General features: G+C 37.2%; 1 long non-coding RNA gene across 3 annotated transcripts in view; it reads left to right on the top strand.

Moving 5' to 3' along the window:
• LOC115292053 overlaps positions 1-24,286 on the top strand; it is a 76,215-nt gene extending 51,929 nt beyond the window's left edge. The window contains exons 1-3 of one of the 3 annotated variants that reach the window (XR_003908777.1): positions 12,027-12,071; positions 21,504-21,732; positions 24,045-24,286. This is a non-coding gene — a long non-coding RNA (uncharacterized LOC115292053). Of the gene's footprint in view, positions 1-12,026; positions 12,072-12,640; positions 12,663-21,503; positions 21,733-24,044 lie in introns of those variants that run through there. The other 2 variants (XR_003908775.1, XR_003908776.1) reach the window with 2 other exon arrangements.
• The last annotated feature ends 264 nt before the right edge of the window (positions 24,287-24,550 follow it).

Here is a 24,550-nt window from a genome sequence, read left to right as displayed (position 1 = left end):
GAAATGTCCTTCACCTTAGGACTGGCCTTAAAAGGTTGGGGGGGGCGGGCAGAAGTTGCACCCTTTGGATTTGCTTGTATGCAAATAGCACATGATTAACAGATCTTTTTTATGGTAGTAATTAAGTTAATTCCATCAAAGGTGTTTTTAACCATTTGTTCCAGGGTCTTTTTATCCAAATGAGTAGCCTGGGATATACCTTGCTTCAGTTTCCATTTGTTGCCTTTAGATATAAAGATTTTTCCTCTTTCATTTATAAACCAGTCTTGTGCATGCTTTTGAAAATCCTCATTCTTGGGTTACTCAGGTTTCTTGATCTAAACAGACCAGGAATATATCTTTTATTGGTGTTAAGACTGGTATGATACTCAGTGTTTGTAGGCTTTGTGCAGGTTGTTTGGCTGCATGGTCTGCTAAATTATTTCCTTTAGAGTCTATAGACCCATCCCCTGGGGTAAATTATAGCTACCTCCTCAGGTAGGTGTACAGCCTCCGGAAGAGTAATAGTTTCAGGCCCATGTTTAACTGAGGAGTGACAGCTTGGTAATCCTCCTGCCTTCCAAGTTGCTCCATGGGCATGTAGGACTAGAGTCAGTGTAGATATTAATTTTGAGTCCCTATGCCAACCGTAAAGCACAATATTTCAATAGGAAAATATTTTTTTAATATTGAAATTTTTTAAAGTTTATTTTTGAGAGAGAGACACAGAGCATAAACAGGAGACGGGCAGAGAGAAAGAGAGACACAGAATCTGATGTGGACTCCAGGCTCTAAGCTGTCAGCCCAATTAGGGGCTCATATCCACAAACCATGAGCTCATGATCTAAGATGAAGTAGGGTGCTTAAACACCTGAGCCACCCAGGCACCCCAGTAGGAGAATCTTTTAAGTCGGATTGGCTAGCATAAACAAGGTCAATAATCTCCGAGAAGTCAAGATGTTTTGTTTGTTTGTTTGTTTGTTTTAGAGGGAGGGAGAGAGAGAGCGAGAGAGCGAGCACAAGGTGGGGGGGGGGTAAAGGGAGAAGGAGAGAGAATCTTAAGCAGTTTCCATGCTCAGTGCAGAGCCTGATGCAAGGTTGATCTCATGACCATGAGTTGTGCTGAAATCAAGAGTCATATCCTCAACCAAATGAACCACCCAGGCACCCCTGAGTAGTCATGTTTTTACATGGAAGTAGGATGGTCAGGCCTAGGCATAAAGGTAGCTGGGTTTAAAATTTGACAGGTTTTAATTACTATTTCAGGTATACCTATAAGTATAGCCTGGTATTTGTTTGTTTGTTTATAGTCTTTATTTATTTATTTTGAGAGGGAGGAAAAGCAAGAGCAGAGGAGGGGCAGTGAGAGAGGGAGAGAGGATCCCAAGGTGGCTCCACATTCAGCACAGAGCCTGACACAAGGTTCAAACTCACGACCTGAACTGAAATCAAGAGTCCGATGCTTAACCTACTGAGCCATCCATGCACCTGAGCATAACTCAATATTTAATAAGATGGCTTTCCTTCATTCATTGGTGGCCATTGGTCTCCAAGACACTCTGGACATGATATGGAGTCATTACTGTCAGGGACTGTCCCATAGTAAGTTTTGAGACTTTTTCTACCGGGAGGGCTGTTATAGACTAGGCTTAAGCCCCTATTTGCAATTGTATATCAATAGAGGTAGTTAATGAGGTGTATATATGACTAAGAAAAAAATATCATCAAGAAGCTTTCTTTGAGGTCTAGCCTCACCATTATCATAGTTTTAAGGAATCACTGGCAAGTGGGAGAAGAGCTCAGGAGATAAGGGCATTCCCAAGTGCATCATCCGATCCAATCATAGGGAAAGGGGGGTTACCCATTATCTCCATAAATCCATAGTTTTGCATGCAGTGAGGTATGCTTCAGCTTTTAAGTTGCAATTTTATCATTCCAGCTCACAGAATTAGTCAAGATGACAGCTGAGTTATACAATTGTTGGGGAGCCCATCCCACTTTTCCAGCTGTTTACATAATCATATGCCCATGGTCTCCTATTATTTTCCCCACAGAATAACAAGCATGAAGATTGTTCATTGTACATGAGCTATTAGCAGCCTTTCTAGTCCAAAAGCCAAGCCAAGTACTTGCTATCAGACATGCCTGCAATACTGGTAGATTTGGGCAAATTCCTCTTCTTAAGGCTCCTGAAATATCGTGAGGTCCCTGCACCTGGCAAATGAACATTGTTTAATCATCTGGCCAGGCTGTTGGGAACTCTGAAAGCAAGGTATTTCCAAGGGGCTTTCTGGTTTCATATTTCATAAAGCAGGCTCAAGGCTCTGAGCCATCAGCACAGAGCTCAATGCAGGGCTTGAAAGCAGGAGCTGAAGATCATGACCTGAGCTAAAGCCTGACACTTAACCAACTGAGCCATCCAGGCTCAATTCCTGAAAGCTGTTGATCTTATCTGAGTCTACGCATGTCTCTCTCAAATATGACATTCCAATCAAAGGCTTGGTAAAATAACCAAGATTTACAGTGGTATCCTGTTGCAAGGAGAATGATTCTTTTTGAACTTATGCAAATAACCATGATTGCCAGGGAAGAGAATCCATGGAAAGAATATTCACTGAGAGTTTCTGAATTTCAGAAGGTGTAGATAGAGGGAAAAGTTAAATGTTTCCATTTGTTTGCAAATTAATACTTTACCACATTTCTGTAAGTTATAGCTATCTTAAGAGAAAGTTTCATTAGGGAGCGCCTGGATGGCTCAGTTGGTTAAGTGTCCAACTTTAGCTCAGGTCATGATCTTCAGCTCCTGCATTCGAGCCCTGCATGGAGCTCTGTGCTGATGGCTCAGAGCCTTGAGGCTGCTTTGGATTCTCTGTCTCCCTCTCTCCCCCGTCATGTTCTGTCTCTCTGTCTCTCAAAAATAAGTAAACATTAAAAATTTTTATAAAGAGTTCATTAATCTAGAAGAGCAAACATTAGAAAACCAGCAATGGTTCAAATTAGAGTCACAAAAACTAGGGTCACCTGGGTGGCTCAGTCTGTTGAGCATCCAGCCTCAGCTTAGGTCATGATCTTGGGGTTTGTGAGCTCAGAGTCTGGAACCTACTTTGGATTCTGTGTCTCCCTCTCTCTCTGCCCCAAACCCACCCATGCTCTGCCTCTCTCTCTCTCTCTCTCTCTCTCTCTCTCCTCTCTCTCTCCTCTCTCTCTCTCTCTCCTCTGTCTCAAAAACAAATAAATGTTAAAAAAAATTTTAAAGAGGTCTTATTTGGGGCTCCATCTCATAAATACTGGGATCATGACCTGGCCAATATCATGAGCTGATCACTTAACTGACTGATAGAATGAGGTCATTTATTCCTGTCTAGTAAAACTAGTCATGATGTATATCAGGGGGCCATAAGCTTGGAGGATGATTGCCAACATACATCTTGGGGGCATTAAAGATAAAGGAAGTTTCTAGAGGAATTTTCATATATTAGAGTAGATGTCTAGGATCCTGGAGGTCAGGATAATGTTAAGCTAAGATTGTCTTTTGTCCTTAGCAAAGTATTAACATCGAGGCAGTTAAGTTCCTGGACAAATGTCACTCTGCCTGTCTCAAGGACCTGCCAATGAGCTGTAAGTAGCAAGGAAATTTAATTTTATTCTTTTTCCTTTGTTCCCCACAACAGAACAACACCTGGCTTAAAGTATACACACAAATGTTTATTAAATAAGCAATCAGATGAACAAATGCATTCCTAAATGGAACTATTATATGTTATAATATGGCATGGAAGAAAAAGAAAAAAAAATTAACGGATGTTTTAAATGATAGTTTCCCTCTGAACTCTTTTATTTTTTATTTTTATTTATTTTATTTTTAATAGTTTATTGTCAAATTGGTTTTTATATAACACTCAGTGCTCTTCCCCACAAGCGCCCTCCTCCATGACCACCACCTTCTCTCCCTCTCCGCTTCTCCCTGCCCCCTCTCCCCCTCTCCCTCCCCCTTCAATCCTCGGTTTGTTTTTAGTATTCAATACTCTTTTAGAATGGTAGTACATTTCACTTTATGTGGAGCAGTTCTTTCTGCTTTACACTGTTTTTATAACTATTTTTTTTTTACATTTACATTTATTTTTGAGAGACAGAGAATGAGTAGGGGAGGGGCAGAGAGAGAGAGAGAGAGAGAAAGAGAGAGACAGACAGACAGAATCCAAAGCAGGCTCCAGGCTCCAAGCTGTCAACACAGAGCCTGACACGGGGCTCGAACTCACAGACCATAAAATCACGACCTGAGCTGACGTTGGACGCTTAGCTGACTGAGCCACCCAGGCGCCCCCTATTGTAGCTATTGTAATAATAGCTCCTCTCACTCTCAAAATATGCTGTGGGGTGGCCAATTAAACTGTATGGTTCTACTTACATTTAAGTGTATTTGTGAGAGAGGACAGATAAATGTTCAGCTTGTTTTCCACTTTTAATTTCTTTCCTGTGCTGAATGAAATGGTTTTCCTATGTGGATCTGACCAGCTTCTACCTCAGAATATTACTTTGGTTGATAAAACCCAATGTGAGAATTTTTGTATCATTAATTAAGTCAAGGCGTTGAGTGCCTACTCTGTTTGAGTTACATAGCCAGATAAACCAGCTAATCTCCAGGAGAATGCTACTGAAATAGAGGAATAAGTAAGTATTACAGCATTGTATCAAAAATACATATGAGATGCTTGCTTATTTCTGATCCATTACCATTATAGCTTCTTGTTGTCATTATTAATGAAGTAGTGTGTAGGAAAGTGATTTGTAACATAAAGTATCATAAGATGGAAAGTAAGTGATGGTAGTAATTATCACAGTGGATGTAAATTCTTCTGGATGTCTAATAGAATTGTCCCTCATTGCTCCTCTGAAGCTAAACAAATGGCCAAAGTAGAAACTTGACAAGCCAGTCTATGATTTTCCACTTTCCCTTTCCATGAAAGCTTGAATCAATATTGAGTTTTAGTTATACTTGGGCTGCTACATATCTGAGTGGAACCCTTTCTGTTCTATATGAGTGAGAAATCGATTTTTATTGTTAAGACACTGACATTTTAATGTATTTTGTTACCATAACATAACCTAGCCTAACCTGGCCTATTTCAGTTGCTGAAATAACCCTATTAAGTAGTACTTATCTGCTTTCTTTAAGAAGCACTGACACACGGTACCTGGGTGGCTGTCACTTAAGCATCCCACTCTTGATTTCAGCTCAGTCATGATCTCCTGGTTGTGAGATAGATCCCCACATCAGGCTCCACAATAACAGTGTGGAGCCTGCTTTTGATTCTCTCTTTCCTTCTCTCTCTCTCTGCCCCTCCCCCATTCTCTCTCTCTCAAAAATAAAAAATAAACAAACATTAAAACAAATACAAAAGCAATAATACTATTTGTTTTCAGAACCTTATACTATTCCCCAAACCCTCCGAGAACCTTGGCTGTCTACTCTGCTAAGGTCAGTTGGTAATTAGTATGTTTTCACCACATGGTCTGTAATCTCTCACTGAGGAAAAGAGTATAGAATTTTAGAGCTGGAAAAGATTTTAAGGATTATATAGTTCAACTCCACCATTTTGATAAGTCATCTGAAAAAGCATAACCTGAATAGGCTCTGACAGTCGCTTGTGTGAACTCAGAAAAGGCACCTAATCTTTTTAATTTTACTTTCTTTAACTATAAAAATGCAAATAATCACATGTTTCAGTTAAGTTTGTTTAAAAAATTGAGTGAGTACATTTATTTGAACCAGACATATATCTGTGGTCACAGGGCATTTGCATATCTCTTTGTTCTTTACAAGTTTCATCAGGTGAGAAAAGGAAAAGAGTGGCAAAGCATTTATAAAAGTTTTACAATTTTATTTTTATATTCATTAGCTCTTCCTATAAACTTCACAACCAACTTGTTAGACAGAGCAATCATCATTATTATTTCTATTTTTCAATAGTCAATTGAAAGCCAGAAACACTGTGATTTAATTTAAGGTCACCCTGTTAATAAACAGCAGAGGTAGAGCTCAACACAATGGCTCTGGCTTGAACATCACGCTTCCTTTTCTCCCACCTTGAGGCATAAACTTGGTGCTATGGATCATCTAGTCAGAGCTTTTCCACTACTAATAACCTTTGTGGAAGTGGGTGCATCTGATTTCTTAATACTCAGTCCACAATAGCAGTTAACATAATATTGAATAATAGTATGTTTAAACTATATTGTTTAGAGAAAAAAGATAAAAATAAACTATTATATAATAAAGAATTGATCTGGCCTTTGTTCCCAATTCCTGGGAGATAGTCTCTAAAATCTTGGACTTTTCTTAGTTATTAGAATATGTTGTTATTCATGGTGGGCCCTGATGATAAATTTATGCTAAGAGGTGACTAATGGGGGACCCTTAGATAGTTAGTGCTAATGAGATGAGTCAGGACAGAGGTTGGCCAAGCCAGAAAGACCATTCACAGATACTCTGAGCCACAGAGTATCAACCCAATCTCTGGATAGGAGAGAGAAGATTGTGTTTAACTTTATAGCCAATGATGCTTATGTAATGAAACCACAATAAAGACTCTTGGCCTAAAGCACAGGTGAGTTTCCCTGGTTTGCAGTAATCTGTATATTGTTGCGCACAAATGTGCCAGGAGAGTGGCATGTCCTGATTCTATGAGGAGAGGACAGTTGAAGCTTGTCACTGGCCTATGCATTTCTTTCTTTCTTTTTTAATATTCGTTTATTTTTGAAAGAAAGAAAAAGACAGACAGAGTGTGGACCTGGGAGGGGCAGAGAGAGAGAGAGGGAGACACAGAATCTGAAGCAGGCTTCAGGCTCTCAGCTGTCAGCACAGAGCCCAATGCAGGACTTGAACTCACAGACTGCAAGATCATGACCTGAGCTGAAGACGAATGCCCCACCAGCTGAGCCACCAGGTGCCCCAAGCATTTCTTTTTTAGTTGGTTCTGATTTGAATCTTTTTGCTACAACAAACCTGTAATGATAAAAATAGTACCTTCTTGAGTTCTGAAAGTCATTTCAGTGAGTTATTGAATCTGAGGAGGTAATGGAACTCCCTGAATTTGTAGTCAGCAAGTCAGAAGAGTAAGAGGCTTGGGGCCCCGTTAACCTGCAGCTGGCATCTGAAGTGAGGGCACTCTTCTGGAAGAGTGTCCTTAACCTATGACATTTGGCCCACTCTGCATTGTTGGTATCAGAAATTATTTCATAAACATATTTCAAAGCTTGAAAACAAGAAAAAATTTATGCACATACATATAAATAAAATGAAGAACATACCTTTTTTTATTATCCTTGTGACTCATACGTAAAGATAAATAATACCTGGAATTACCTTACTTTTTTAAGGCTCTACAATATTTTTGCATAAAATAATCAAAGATATTTCCAGATTTTTTTCTTGATTTCTTTTATGAGAATATAGTTTCCAGGGGGGCCTGGTTGTCTCAGTTGGTTTAGCATCCAACTTTGGCTCAGGTCATGAACTCATGGACTGTGACTTAGAGCTCTGAGTCGGGCTCTGTGCTGACAGCTCAGAGCCTGGAACCTGCTTTGGATTCTGTGTTTCCTTCTCTCTCCATTGCTCCTCCACTTGCATTCACTCTCACTCTCTCACTCTCTCTCTTTCCCTCCCTCCCTCTCCCCCTCTCTCTCTTTCTGAAAAATGAATAAAGAGAATATACTTTCCAAAACCGAATATATACTTAACTGAATAAAATATGACACAAAGCTAACATTATTCATCTGTCACTTGAACACATGAATGTTTCATTATATAGTTTTTATCTTTCTGCATGTGTGAAATATTTTCTTAAGTGTATCTATCTACATTTTGATAATAATTTTGCTTCATTCCCTGGCATTGCTGAATAAGTAAGTCATTAGAATAATTGAACAGCACAAAATCAGAACACCACAGAAATTTTCAAATGCTGTAATTCAGGACTTTCCCTCCACCTGTGGAGAGCTGGTGTTAAACAGCCTATAATTGCATAGTGGTCTTTTTTGATCTCCTGGACAATAGAAATAAAATTTTCTACCACAAACACATTATCTTGGTAATTTGCACTGAAGAATTGGTATCTTACCAGATGCACTATGTTGCCTGCAATGTTATGGTGTTTGCCTGCATTGTTGTGGATGGGCATTGTCACCATGCATTCTGCACAGTCATTATTGACCAACTCAATAATGAGAAAAAGGCTCCAATTCACAAAGTTCTCAGTTGGCAATACTTTATTTTTGTATAACTTCAAATGTTAATATTTGGTTTTTGATGAATTTACCTAGTATCTCCCTGCTTTACACCAATAATCTTAAAAAATTTGAATAAATACAGTAGTAAATTCATGACTAATAAAACTATTCATTTTGAGCATACATCAGTATTAGCAGAAAATTTTCCTCTTGATAATAAACTATGCCTAATATATATATATATATATATATTGGATGTTAACTCCTTATTAGATTGAATCATTTGCAAATAAATTCTCCCATTCATTAGGTTGAAAGCCTAGTGAAACTAAATAAATAAGATTTTTTCCCATTATGTCACACTTTATAACATTTTAGTACTATTTTATATATTTTATTTGATCCTAACAATAATTCTGAAGATACATAAATCAAGTATTATATTTTAATTAATGTAGATGTTAAATTGCCCAGGTCAAATAAATTTCCTGAGAATATAAAATTAACTGAAGAACTCTGATTACATATTGGTTTTCTGCCTGCTTTTAAAATAAATTATGGTTCTTAAAAAAATTAGAATTTACTGTTTTTTAAGAAATTTTTGTGTTTAAATAATTATTTTAGAGCCACTAATACCATTACCTCATTTCATGAAAGTTAGGTCTGAAAAATGGTATACTGTGTGGAATACCCACTTCTTTGAGGCAAATATGTACAGAGAGTATGAACTTCATGGCTTCGTGAATGTGTCTTTCCCTAGTGTCAGAACGACCTGAAAACAGCCCTGTCTACTGTTATTAAATTGGTTCTTTGAATCAAGGAGATTCTAGAACTAATTACCCTATAATCCTTAATAACTTCTAGTTTTTAAGTGTAAAACTAATAATTATTACTCAGTTTATATATTACCCAAAATGTGATAGCCAAAACTCTTGCCTTTGTAAATAAGTATTAGTTGAAAATAATGTCCCAGGCCCATTGTTGGTATGCTTGATTAAATAAAGTTAAACAGAACTTTTGTTGTTTGTTGTTCATTTGGTTTTGATTTGCTTTGTTTTAAGTGTAAAGCAGCTTAGAATATGTAATATGCCAGTGTGCAATGTGACTTTCTAAAAGGAGATGTATACTCAGGAGTATTTCTCTAATCCATCTGAATCTGAAAAAAGAAAGTTTCTCTTTTATGGGACTTCTTGTGGGATTTACTTTACTGTGGGTTACACTTTGACATATACTGGATTAGAGTGTCCCTTATGTTTAGCTAACTTCTGAACTGATGATCTTACTGGTTTCTATAATACTCTACCTGCTTTCTTCACTGTCTTTAGTTTTATTTTATTGCGGTAAGAACATGAGATCTACTCTCTTAGCAAGTTTTTATGTGTATAAAATAGCATTGTTAACTCTGGAACAATGTTGTATGGGTAGATCTCTAGAATGTATTCACTTTGCATAATTGAAACTTTATGGCCATTGATTTGCAACTCTCCATTTCTCCTCCCCCCAATTCCTGCAACCACAATTCCACTCCAATTCTATGAGTCTGACTATTTTAGAAACATCATATAAGTGGAATCATGCAGTATTTTTTTTCCTATTACTGGCTTATTTTACTTCACATAATGTCCTCCACGTTTATGCATGTTGCCATATATTGGAATATTTTCTTCATTTTTAAAGATGAATATTCCATTGTATGTGTATACCACATTTTCTTTTTCTTTATTTCTCTTTCTCTCTGTTTGTTTGTTTGCTTGTTTCTTTCTTTCTTTCTTTCTTTCTTTCTTTCTTTCTTTCTTTCTTTCTTTCTTTCTTTCTTTCTTTCTCTTTCTTTCTTTCCTTTGGAGAGAACAAGCATGAATAGAAGAAGGGAAGAGGGAGACGGAGAGAGAATCTTAAGCAGTCTCCATGCCCAGTACCAAGCTTGATATCAAAAACTGAGGAATCATGACCTGAGTGGAACTCAAGAGTCAATGCTTAACCGACTGAACCACCCGGGGGGCTCCTATACCACATTTTGTTTATCCATTCATCTGCTGATGGGTATTTAAGTGGCTTCCACATTTTGACTATTTTAAATAGTGCTTCAATGAAGATTGGAGTGCCAAAATCTCTTCTAGATACTGATTTCATTCTTTTGGATAATGCCTAGAAGTGAGATTTCTGGATGGTATAATAGTTCTATTTTTAATTTTTGAGGAATCACTATACTGTTTTTCACAGCAGCTGCAGCATTTTTCATTCCTACCAACAGAGCACAAACGTTCCAATTCCTCCACATCCTACCCAACACTTGTCCTTTTTATTGTAATAGCCATCCTAACACATGTGAGGGGAACACCTCTGTGGTTCTGACTTGCTTTTACATTTCTCTGATGATTAGTGACATTATTTTTTCCTATACTTGTTGGCATTTGTACATCCTATTTGGAGAAATGTCTATATCAAGGCTTTAGCCCCCAGTAAAGTCACATTATTTATTTTTTGCTGTTGAGTTGTAGGATTTCCTTATACGTTTTGGATATTAATCCCTTATCTGATATATGATTTGCAAATATTTTCTCCCATTCTGTAAGTTTCACTCCATTGATTATTTCCTTTGCTGAACAGAAGTTTTTGTTTGTTTTTTGTGTGTTTTTTGTTTGTTTATTTGATGTGGTCCTATTTAGTTATTTTTGCTTTGTTATCTATGGTTTTGGATTTGTGCTGAATCTACAGATTGCTATGTATAGTATGAACACTTAATAAGACCTTTAACAACAAGCCTTTCAATTCATGAATACACGATGTCTTTCCGTTTGTCTGTATCTAATTTCTTTCATTTATTTTTAGTTTTCACCTCCTTAGTTAAGTTTATTCCTAAAAAACTTTTGCTATTGTAAGTGGGATATTTTCTTTAATTTTCTTTTCAGATAGTTTATTATTAGTGGATATAAATACAACTGATTTCTGTATACCGACTTTGTGCCCTGCAACTTTACAGAATTTGTTTATTGTGTCTAACAGGTTTTTGTTTCTTTGTTCATTTGTTTCGGGAGTTTTTAGGGTTTTCTTTACGTTAGACCATGTCATGTGACAACAGGGACATTTTGCTTCTTCCTTTCTGAGTTGCATACATTTTATCTCTTTTCCTTGCTTAATTGTTCTGGCTAGACCTCCAGTACTATGTTAATAGAAGTGGTGAAAACAAGCATTCTTTGCCTTTGTCTCAATCTGAGAGGATATCTTTAGTGTTTGTATTGTGTGATACGTGCTGTGGGTGGTTTTTTTTTTTATATTTTCCTTTATTATGTTGAGATAATTTTTATTTGTAGTTTGTTAAGAGTTTTTATTATGAAAAGGTATTGAGTTTTGCTTCTCTGCATCTTTTGAGATGGTCATCTGATTTTTGTGCATCCCATTAAATGTGGTGTATCATATTAATTGATTTTCGCATGTTAGGCCATCCTTGTGTCCCGGGGCTAAATCTCGCTTGGTTACATTATACGATCCCTTTCATGTGCTGTGGAACATGAGTATTTTGTTGAGGATTTTCATATGTCCATCAGAGATATCGGTCTACAGTTTTCTCTTCCTGTGGTATTTTTGTCTGACTTTGGTACCAGGGAAGTGCTGGCCTCATAAATGGGTTTGGAAGAGTTACTCTTTTCCATTTTGAAGAGACATGATTGTAGGATGGTAAATACCTAATGGCATTATTGGAGGAAAAAGTTACTTCAGCAAAGTGAATAAAGGAAACAAAGCAGATGACATTGGGTATGAGATATACAATATGAGTTATTAGCATCAGCTAACTGTGACGTAACAGAAGAGAAGAGATGGTAAAGATCTGTTAACTTTAGACTTAGAAGATTCTTCTTCACATGGTAATTTTAAAAAATGTCAGTTTATATTTCTGTCTGCATTGATCCATTGCCAAAACTTGATTCTACGTTTGATGCTTGTTCATTTGGTCTTAGATTTTAAGTGATGTTTAATGGTCTTCCACTTTTAGAAAATCTCTAAATAAAGCATAGAAATATAACCACAAAACAGTACCTCAATACTAGATATTATAAGATTTGATAGATGGAAGCCGAGATGGGAGGAAGGAAAGAGACCAGGTTATGGAGCCAAGAAAGCCTTTATTGGGATCTGCGATTCCCGGGCCAGGTCCCATGACCCTGGGAGTGGGGAGTCAGGGAAGTCGCGCCTGATAGGCAATGGGTGGGGTTTTATGGGTGAGGGGGTTCTGGGTTTGATCTTGAGAGGGCAGATTAACAAACAATGGCCTTTCAGGGACATGGCAGGATGGAATAGGTTGCCTTCTCTGTCAGGATGATGGGAAGCTGGAGCTTCATGATTGGCTGTTTCCAAAGGGGCAGAACATCCCAGGTCTGCAGGTGAGGGGCGGGGTCGTCTGTGCACGTGTCCTCCTCCAGCCCCCAGAGAAATGGCCGCTCGGTAGCCACCTTAAGGTGACTCTTACAGATATTAATTTGTATAAGTAATTGTCACACTTCAGTGCACATTAATTTGTTTTTCTGTGATATCTTTTTATAATTAAGGTTTCTAAGTACAAAAATTGCAGGGGAAAATTGAATGAGAAGAGATTGAAAAAAGTGTAGATGCTCTATCTACTTTCTTAGTTTTCCCTCAAGGTTTTCCTAGAGGCTGCAAAACTATTATTAATGTCTGTTTCTCTAAAAGCTGACCTGCAATTGGAAATTTTATTTTTGTGGTTTATTAAGGAAGTGTCCTTAGGAGAACTCAGTAAGGGAATGAGAGAAGCAGGGAAGGAAAGGGGAAGGAACTTTATGAAGAGTAGGTTCTCCAATCCCCTAGAACTTTGGAGAATAAATCTCAGATGGTCTGTCATCACTTGGGGTCAGGTAGCAGGACTTTTGTATACCTTCAACACCCCAGGTTATCATCAACTATGACCTGCAAGGTGGAGGGAAGAATAGGGTGCCCCAGCTAACTCCTAGTTATTTTTAGGAAAGTGAGTGTGATGGTTAATTATATATGTCAACTTGACTGAGCCACAGGATGTGAAGACATTTGGTCAAACATTTTCTGCATATGTCTTTGAGGGTATTTCTGGATGCGATTTGCGTTTGAATCAACAGAGTAAAGCAGATTGCCCTCCCAGCATGGGTGGGCCTGATCTGGTCAGTTGAAGGCCTGAGTACAACAAAAAGATTCACCTTTTTATGAGTAAGGAGGAACTCCTCCTATATGACTTCCTTCCAAGAGGGACATTCAGGTTTCTCCTGCCTTCAGACTTGAACTGAAACATCTATTCTTTCTCAATCTCAAGCCTGCCAGTCTGAAGAGTGAACTACGACTGGCTCTCCTGGTTCTCAGGACTATAGACTCACATTGGAACTACACCATCAGCATGCTTGGTTCTTCAGCTTGCCAACTACAAATTTTGGGACTTCTCAGTCCCCTTAGTTGCTTGAGCCGATTCCTTATGAAATCTTATTCTCTCTCTCTCTCTTTCTCTCTCTCTCTCTGTCTCTCTCCCAAGTGGTTCTGTTTCTCCGGTGAACCCTAGCTAATATAGCGAGAAATGAATTCTACAATCTAAACTGAAATCCTTTAGAAAATTAGAGCCAGTGTGAGACCTCAGCAGAGGCACCCCTGGGAAGTAGTAAAAGCAATCCCGAGGGATTTGGGTAGGGCAACAGCATCTGCTACAATTATACATTTAGGCTCTGCCTTATATATTCTAGGAAACTGCCTACCTACATACAAACACCATCTCCATCTAGCCTTTCTTTCCCAACCAATACTGCAGTCATTTGTTGTGAAGGCTTCTGTACATGCACTTAAAACAATCTGGACACTCTCATCTTACAGTAAACTTTGTTTCCTTTGAATTTTACACCATATTTAGTTCATAATCTATTCTAAAGCAAGTTTCGGGAGTCTAAATTTACTTAATTTTTATGCAGGTTCCCTGCGTTTTACTCCAAGCAGAGCTATTCCTTATGGCAAATTACTGCAGTGTTCTTTTTGGAGACTTTGCTCAGCAAAACCTTCAGAAAGATACAAAAATATCACAGATAACCCAAAAGAAAATCAGTCTATTATTTGAAGATAACATACTTTTTAGCAAAGATTGAGGTACTTGGTTACTTAGTACTGAGATTTCAAAAGCTCCCTTTGAAAATGATATAACCAAAAATTACTATCATAAAGCTTTAGGGCTAGAAGTTTCCTAGAGGTCATGCTGTCCAATATACTTTTCCTCCATACAAGTAAACTGAGGAAAAGACTATGAAGTCAAGTGAGGAATAGACAACCTATATGAGACAATGTTTTAATTTTGTGTTTTTGACACCTTAATCTTCAATTAGTTTTAGTTGGAGCTCGGTATAAAGTCATTTATACACAATACATTTTTAATGTTGAAATCGTATTGCTCATGGATCTAAATTCAATTCAGAAAATGCCTCAGATGCAATTTTCTGGTAAATGTTTTGTTACAAGGAATATATCCTTTACAGAAAACAAATTATTATGAACAAAATATAGCCATGATTTTTGAAATAATTTATTAGTACAAATCTCTGAAGAAAGTAAGAATAATGAAGGCAGCGACAGTGATATCAACAGCATAGGCATATTAACATATGTTTTATTAACATAGGCATATCAAACATTTATTTGATGTAGACAGTTATTAGATGTAATTTAGTGATCGAGTAGAAAATCGTGTTTCAGCATAACTCCTGACCAATTTTTGAGTAATGCAGTTTAGTATTTAAATATGAAGATGGTGGCATTGATCTACTTTTAGAGCACGTATTTGTCATGTTGATTTGCAGTTAATGAGGGATTGTGTAGGCCACGGTAATCATTCTTAGAAGCAAGTACATGGCACAGAGGCCCAGGATTTAATGTCTGCTTTGTAAGTAGTTATTTGGCTTTAGCCAACTAACTTAACTTGATGAAAATCATTTTCCTGTCCTTTAAAGTAAGGGAGTTGGGGTTTGACCTCGATCAATTTGAAGATTTCCTCTAGGTCTATTTGAACTTTCTATGATTCTATGATATAAGCCTAAGTAGTGGTGTGTTAATAGTCATAATTTGGCCCAAATGAAATGCATTAGGTTGACAAATGCTGTTGGATTTGAGATACCAATATTTAATTTCTATTTTGAGATTCTCTTGCTGTTGCCCTATTCTCTTCCAGAAACTTTAACTCTTAGAAAAGGAGTGAAGAGAGATATGCTTTGAGTATTTTTAAATTATTTAACAAGCTAAATGACAAGGATTTAATAAGAAATTAAATATCTGAATTTCAGAAACAACCCTTAAGGCAACCAGTCTATCATTTGTTCCCTGTCTGAGTTGAAAGGACAAATACAATATATTACCATACCTTAGCCATGTAGACAGGTTATGCAATATGTCAAGAGAGAAGAATGACTTTGGACCTGCCCTCTGGAAAAGATGGCCTTACTTGGCCTTCTTCCCTGACCCTTGAACAGTGTGCCTGAGCAGTTGGAAGCCGACTGGAGCAATTGGGAAACACTGAGTTAGTAGGAGGTGAGGGAGGTATCTGCAACAGCTGAAGCAAAATGATCTTTTCTGCCGAGAAAAGCAGCTTCTTGCAACCCTCTGAGCTTAGACGTCAATCCATCTGCAAGCAGGACAAGTGTGGGTGATATATGGAAAGGATATTTTAAAATCTGCTTGAGTTTGCCAATCTGGAGATTCGCCCAGGAAAGAGAGCCTTAGAAAAATCACGATGGAAACAAGCAAATCTTATCATATTTATGCAGAACTTGAGAGACACAGAAACTAATTGGACAGACTCCCACTGCTAAGCAGATAAAGATTTCATCATTAATGATTACTAGGGCAGACAGCTCTTTTAACTGTTTTCCTCTAACATCCTCAGGGATTAAATACATATGTATATTAGTTTTGTGTAATTTCATGGGAAAAACCACTTAAACACTTTCCTCACACGTCCTTATAAAGATAACCCTGCTCTCTTATAGCTTGCTGAATCTTAAATCAGTTTTCAAACATGGCTACGCTGTCAAATAGAAGTGTGCTAGGAACATTTCTTTCTCAAGTCAGAAGCATTTCATTTTGAAAGCTTAAGAAAATCACAAGTGCTTTGTTCCCTTCAAATAAAGGTGTGTTTAACATCTTGAATTATGTAAAATATTTGTGACACTAAATTGTAATGCACCTTTACTTTAATATAAATGAAATCTTTTTGTCAGCAAAGTAAAACGCCCTGCGTTAAAAATAATATTCATACTCATTGGCTGTGTGCATTATTGTCTTTTGCAGACATCAGCTGAATCACTATGATTTATTCCAAATGAGATATTTTTAATGAAAATGTATCACATTGAGAAGCTAAATCATTTCTAGTAATATTGTAACAGCTTCAAAAGGAGATACTGTGGTGTTAAATAGAAGCATATGATTCTTGGTGTCAGTGCCAGAGAACTATAGTTTTAATGTGTTGAATCAGTACAAGTGATGACATGAATGATTAGATTTTACAGTAGCAACTTGATTTGAAAGAAGCAGACATTTTTATTTGGGGACTTAGTTATAAAATTTCATAATAAAATTAAAAGAATTAAAACTTGCCAAAAGGTTTTCAGATAACTTACTTTTTAATAAATACCAATTTTGGAAGATCCTGACTAATTTTATAGGCTATAAAATACTTTGAGTTAGTGAAGGTACTCAAGACACAGTGCAGTATTCATATTTACTTTTGCAAAAGTATGTATGTTTAGCTATTGTGAAATCATCCTACACCTTTCTTATTTAAGGGTGCTAAATTCTCGCATCTTAAAGTACAGTACTGTTTTAAGACAGGTAGATAAAAAAGACAGGCTATTTATATTAACAATTGAGAAATTAAAATAATGGAATCCAAGCAACCAGAACCAATGCTGGGGATCTTACAGGAGTATCTGTGGCCATCTCGCACGGAGCCTTCAGTGGTGTCAGGAAAGCATGGTTTTCCAGAGTCATGGCCTGCTCTTCATTCTGGGCTTTTCATGGGCCTGCTGTGTGCTCTCAGCGTGTGGGGGTCAAATCATCACACATCTTATCAGCCAGCTGAAAGCAAGGTCTTGCTTGGGTGTAGCACTGAGGATCAGGATGGTGGTTAAGAGAGAGAGGGAAATAGGGCAGCCCCGAATAGGGAAGGGAGACGGCAGCAAAGACAAGAGATTTCTTGTGGTTGGTTTCATTCTAGGCTGACCCTGATTTAAGACATTTAAAAAAAACTGGAATCCACAGCAGCCAAAATGCGATAAAATTCACCAAAGCTTTCATTGACTTATGCTCAATATCTCAGTATTGATACACTCGCTTTGAAAGACCAGCAATAACACTAGGAGTCCGACTATTATAGATCACTGCTGATCAGATAGCACATTTTTCCTACACATTTTCAAAGAAGCTATTGTTTTATGTCACGTAGTAATGCAGTGTGGAATAAATTCTGACCCAGCTACGAGAAATTGAAAGAAGGTACATTCAAAATAACAGTGATATTTAAGAAAGGCCTCCCTGGTAAAATGTTAGAAAGTAACTTCTTTTAGCATTACTTGGCATCCTTAAACAACCTCTGAATTTGGCATACTAAGTATACTTGACTCTATAGCTTCTCTTTTATTCTTTTTACAATGAGTGGCATAGGACATGATTTCCTTTGGGGAAATCCTATTTTCTCTAGATTTCGCAGTTAGGAATAGATTTATTTTAGGTCACTTGGGTGGCTCAGTTGCTAAGCATCTGACTTTGGCTCAGGTCATAAACTTATAGTTCCTGAGTTCGAGTCCCACATTGGGTAAGCTTGAGCCCCACTTTGGGTTAGCTCCACTTTTCTCTTTCTTTCTCTTCCCCCCTCCTCTCTTTTCCTCTGCTCCTCCTGGGATTCTCTCTGTATCTGACCCCCACTCATTTGCACCCTCTCGTGCTCTCTCTCTCAAAAATAAATAATTAACTAATTAATTAAAACAATAAAATAATTTTAAAAGGGGAATAGAGTTAGTGTAAGGAATATATTATTTAATTTTGGTAGCTCTAATTCAAGCTGGAATTGAATAATTGTGTAATTCAATTGCACAAAAAACCTTAAAGTACCTGGGAGTAAACCTAACTAAGGATGTAAAAGACCTATATGATGAAAACAATAGAAAACTTATGAAAAAGATTGAAGAAGACACCAAGAAATGGAGAAACACTCCATGCTCATGGATCGGAAGAATAAACATTGTGAAAATGTCATTATTACCCAAAGCAATCAACACATTCAATGCAATCCCAATCAAATTTGCACCAGCGTTCTTCTCAAAGCTAGAACAAGCTATCCTCAAATTTGAATGGAACCACAAAAGACCCCGAATAGCCAAAGTAATATTGAAGAAGAAAACCAAAATGGGAGGCATCACAATCCCAGAATTTATGTGGTTTTTTTTTTTTTTTTTGACAGAGAGAGGGAGACAGTGCGAGCAGGGGAGGGTCAGAGAGAGAGGGGCATACAGAATCTGAAGCAGGCTCCAGGCTTTGAACTAGCTGTCAGCACAGAGCCATATGCAAGGCTCAAACCCACGAACTGTGAGATCATGACCTGAGCTGAAGCCGGACGCTTAACCGACTGAGCCACCCAGGTGCTCCCACAATCCCAGACTTTAACCTCTACTACAAAGCTGTCATCATTAAGACAGTATGGTATTGGCACAAAAACAGACACATTGACCAATGACATAGAATAGAAAACCCAGAACTGGGCCCACAAATGTATGGCCAACTAATTTTTGACAAAGCAGGAAAGAGTATACGATGGAAAAAAGACTGCCTCTTTAGCAAATTGTGCTGGGAGAATTGGACAGCAACATGCAGAAGAATGAAACTAGACCATTTTCTTACACCATACACAAAAATTACCTCAAAATGGCTAAAGGACCTGAATGTGAGCCAGGAAACCATCAACACCCTCGAGGAGAAAGTAGGAAACAACCTCCTTGACCTCAACTGCAGTAATTTCCTACTCAACACATCCCCAAAGGCAAGGGAAATGAAAGCAAAAATGAACTTTTGGGACCTCATCAAGATAAAAAGCTTCTGCACTGCAAAGGAAATAATCAAGAAAACTCATAGGCAACTGAGAGAATGGGAAAAGATAGTTGTAAATGACATATCAGATAAGGGACTAGTATCCAAAATCTACAAGGAACTCACCAAACTCCACAGCCAAAAAACAAATAACCCAGTGAAGAAATGGACAGAAGACATAAACAGACACTTCTCCAAAGAGGACATCCAGATGGCCTACAGGCACATGAAACGATGCTCAACATCACCCATCACCAGGGAAATACAAATCAAAATTACACTGAGATACCACCTCACACCAGTCAGAGTGGCTAAAATGAACAAATCAGGAGACTATAGATGCTGGTGAGGGTGTGGAGAGACGGGCACCCTCCTACACTGTTGGTGGGGATGTAAACTGGTGCAGCCGCTCTGGAAAACAGTGTGTAGATTCTTCAAAAAACTATCAATAAAACTTTCCTATGACCAAGCAATAGCACTGCTAGGGATTTACTCAAGGGATACAGAAATGCTGATGCATAGAGACACATGTACCCGAATGTTCACAGTGGCACTGTCAACAATAGCCAAATCATGGAAAGAGCCTAAGTGTCCATCACCTGATGAATGGATCAAGAAAATGTGGTGTATATACACACACACACACACACACACACACACACACACACACACAATGGAGTACTACATGGCAATGAGAAAGAATGAAATCTGGCCATTTGTAGGAAAGTAGATGGACTTTGGGGGTGTCATGCTAAGCGAAATAAGTCAGGCAGAGAAGGACAGATACCATATGTTTGCACTCAAAAGTCTAACAGGAGAACAGGAGAAACCTAATGGAGGACTGGGGGAGGGGATGAAGGAAAGAGAGTTGGGGAGAGAGAAGGACGCAAAACCTGAGAGACTGTTGAAAACTGAAACCAAACCAAGGGTTGAAGGGGGAGGCTGAGGGGGAAAAGAGGTGGTGATGGAGGAGGGCACTTGTGGGGAAGAGCACTGGGTGTTGTATGGAAACCAACTTGACAATAAACTATTTAAAAAAACTATAAAACTCCAAGGAGAAAAAAAGAATGTGTAATTAATTGTTGAATGGCTGCATCCCCAAGATGATATACTCTGTGGAGACTGGATGATGTCTGTTTTGTGAACGATAGCGCCAGCCCCTAGCTAGGGCCTTAACACAGCAGGAAATCACTCAAACAGAATTTGCTCATTAATTGCAGGATGATATGGGCCCACAGCTAGTAATTGGTAAGGAAGAGAATTTATGTCTAAACTTCTAACTCCATGCTCGGTGCTCTCTGGACTATTTTGAGTATGTAGGTGACAGGTTACAAGCATCAAATTCACAGATATGTTTCTTAGTGAATTCAAACACTCCTATTGAATATAGTGACTAGCTTGACCAAATCACTTGATCTATTCTTGTGAAATGATTTCATGGTTTGCTTTTTATGGAAATGCCTTTAAGTTACAGTTTATACTGCATATCATGATTCCAGAGAGTTCATGGCTAAGGCCATGGATTCAATTCTCAGGGGGAAAATTAGATTTTCAGGGAAACTTTCTCTTCCAACAGAGTTTTTACTTCCAACTCTAGTTAAAAATGCCTTGTTCTAAAGGAAAAATTCTACACTAAATGTGAGCTAACATTAGCCCTTCTCTATCTCTAAACCTGAATTATCAGTTTATCAACTGATCCACCATTGAGTTATATTAGATATTTTCTAAACTTTTTCCTGGCTCTGAATTTACATTAAATTAATAGCAATCAACTTATGTACAAATTATCTTTTAATTCTGAAAACAATTTTATGAAATAGATGTTAACTTACCAATCTGAGATGAGGAAAATAAGTCATAGAAGGAATTCAAACCTAGGTCTTCACAACTTAGGCCCTTACTGTTAAGTGATCATTCTATAGTAAAATAAAGATAACAATAAGTGTATTATTGTTTATAGTATTTTATGAGCATCAAATATCATAGAAAATATTACTGTGATTAATGCAATTTGGAAGCTCTATATTATGTTATGCAACACAAGCTGGATTAGTGTCATTTAATCCATCTGAGAAAGAGGATCATTATAGTATGTAGGGTAGAGTCATATTTGTGGCCTAGTTTTTTTTCTTGTATATTATCCCTCTATATTTGGCAAGATTGATACCAACGATTGTCAGATTGAATTTCCCTGTTTTTTTTGGCAGCTAAGAGATGAACATTGGACCAAAGTTCTCACCAGTGAAATGTACCTCTGCAGTGCTTCAATTCAGCAGGGAAAAATAGAAGAACTTTTTTTAGGAAGTCATACCTGGCGAATATGGCACGGTTTGGCATAGACACTGAGTCTGAGGAGCAGCTATGACAAAATTGCCAAGGATAGGATCTTATGTTCATGGTTTATAATACCTGTGCTAGAATCAAGCCCCTGAATAGGTTAGCGGCATTATTTCTGTTTCCATAAACTTTGAACTTAGTTGTCCGGCCCTCCTGGTCCCCCTGGGCTTCTGAGGGCTAGCTTATATTATTTAATACATTCCTATTCCAATTTACCTAGTTTTTTTTCTCTTTTTGCAACTTATAAACCTGACTAAAATAAGCCAGTTTCACATATCAAGCTTGTGTTAGATAGAATAATTGTTTCCCAAAGATGCTCATGTCCTAATTCTTGCTACCTTTGAATATATGAAGTTGCACAGTAAAAAGAGCTTTTTGCAGATGTGATTTAGATTACAGACCTTGGAATGGGGAGGTTAGCCCAGATTACCCAGGTGGGCTCAATCTAATCACATAAATCCTTAAAAACAAAGACTTTTTCCCAACAAGATATATGTATATGTATTCTATATATATGTACACACACACACACACACACACACACACACACACATGCCTTAAGAGTGAGAGAAATGACAAAAAAAGAGGCATGAGAATAATTCTATCTGTTGTTGCTGGCTTTGAGGATGGAGGAAGGGGGCATTGAGCCAAGAAATGCAGGTGATCTCCAGAAGCTTAGAATTGCCATCAACTGACAAACAGGAAAGACATTGGCATCTCAGTTCTACAACTAAATGGAATTGAATTCTGCTAACCTGAATAAACAATAAACAATAAATAAATAAATAAATAAATAAATATCTACAGCCCACCAGAGTTCTAAACTATAAAACTGTAAGGTAATAAACTTGTAGTGTTTAAAGCCACTAAATTGGCTGTTCTAGAAAGCTAATATAAGGCTAGCAAACTTTAATTATATATGACATAATACAGTCCTAGCCTATGACTTTGATTCTTCTGCAGAATGCTAGTTCTATTTTTTTCTTGAGCCTGTCTTACCAGACTTTCACCTTGACCTCTGAGCCCAGATTCTAATTCCAAAAGATCCCTGTGCTTAATATCAGGAGGCAAAGTATACAGCAGGAATAAACAGTGAGATTTGTATATTGCAAAATTCAGAGAGAGATGACATGAAATGCAAAATAAGGATTGAATCAGAAAATATTGAAATTTGTCAGTGCTAGCAACATTGGACAGCTAAACTGTTAATGCTTCTACTGTTCTACATGTAGCATTTGGATAAAAATAGCAGTTCATAGATTACTTATAGTACTGAATGAAATGCGATACTTAAAGTTCTTAGAATAGTCTGTGGTGCATAGCAAATGTTTTATAAATGATGACCATTTTTATTAATATGGGTATATATACTAGTGTGCTTTTTGTATATGGAAAGCATACTGAGGGAGAGGGAAAAGTAACATGTCTTCTTATTTTTCTCTGTACGTTAAACTGTTGTCATTGTGAACACAGTCTATAGATTTTTAAAATATGTCTTGTCATAAACATTTATTTACTAAATCTAAATATTAAATATTCAGTTAATTTTCAACCAGGATTAAGTCAGTTAGGAATGAGACTTAGTTTGATGGAAAAATCAGTAATCTAAAAAGCTTTGCATTTCAAAGTATGGTCTGTGGGAGTGTGTTTGAACAGAATCTCAGATCCCACCTGATAATCAGAACCTGCATTTTAATAAGATCCCCAGATGATTCATGTGTGCCCTAAGGTTTTTGGAAGCACTGATGTAAAGCACAAACAATAAAAATTGGAAAGGTAGCCAAATTAAAATTTTAAACTACTTAAAGTTATCACAAAAGTAAAACTATTCTTATGCCATCTCCACTTTGTTTAATCACTTATAAAATGAGGATACTGTATTACCTATTTCTTGAAATTAAGGTAAAGATGTAATGACCCATGTCATTACTAATTAGGTAATACAAGTAAAGCTCTCTGTAAATTGCTTGGCCAATAATAAATACTTATCAAATGTAAATGTGATCAGTTTTCTTATTTTTTAACCCATTCTTCTACATAAGATTCCTCTTCCCACTTGTCCAACAATCTTATTTAAATAACGTCTATAGGAAGCTTGGATACACTGGTGCAACTAATCATTTGAAATGGAGGCCACAAGTGATCATGAGGGAACCCAGCCCATTTTTGTCCTTCTTATAGCTAGAGAGCAGGAAATAGGTTCAGAAAAAAAGATCCCAACTTAACCCAATTTAAATACCAAATATTTTTTGAAAATTTTATAGGTTAATTCATTGCCTATGAAAAATTTTTATCGCTGGTTATTTGAGTCTGTAGAAAATTACTTTAGTCTGTGAGAAGGAAGCCACATATAACATCTAAAATGAGAAAAGGCAATGGTTAAGACATGTTTATTTTTATATCTCCTACAGAAGTAGAAGTATCGAATAGAAGAAAAGAAGCCTTGCTTAAAAGCCAGCAGGACCTGTGTTTAAAATCTTACTGTCTTTCTTACTTACTACTTGACATTTGGCAAATCAACGAACTGCTCAGAATTTTAGTTTCCTCATCTACAAACATCTTCCTTAAAAGGACTGTGGTTCTTATTAAATGTGAATACCTTTCTATGTAGTCTGGCACATAGCAGTCATAAAATAAAAGCTAGTTGTCTGTCTTTTTGATTTTTAGATACATAAATATGATAAGGTACATGACATGATTATATTTCTAAATATTAATATGCATTTTTGTGTGTTCTTCTCACATTATTTTCCAAGGCCACTTTATTCCCTCTCAACTTGTCTGTAGATAAGCAGATGATACAAAGACTTACATTTAAGTATGTGACAGAATGATTCAGCCATATGCTTACAGAGCAGCCTACGACTAGGTAAGAGTAGATCTTTCTATAGAAGAGAATACGGAGGGGGACCCAGAT

The sequence above is a fragment of the Suricata suricatta genome, chromosome 5 (assembly GCF_006229205.1).
Source record: "Suricata suricatta isolate VVHF042 chromosome 5, meerkat_22Aug2017_6uvM2_HiC, whole genome shotgun sequence".
Lineage (NCBI taxonomy): Eukaryota > Metazoa > Chordata > Mammalia > Carnivora > Herpestidae > Suricata > Suricata suricatta.
This window is presented reverse-complemented; position numbering and strand designations above follow the sequence as displayed.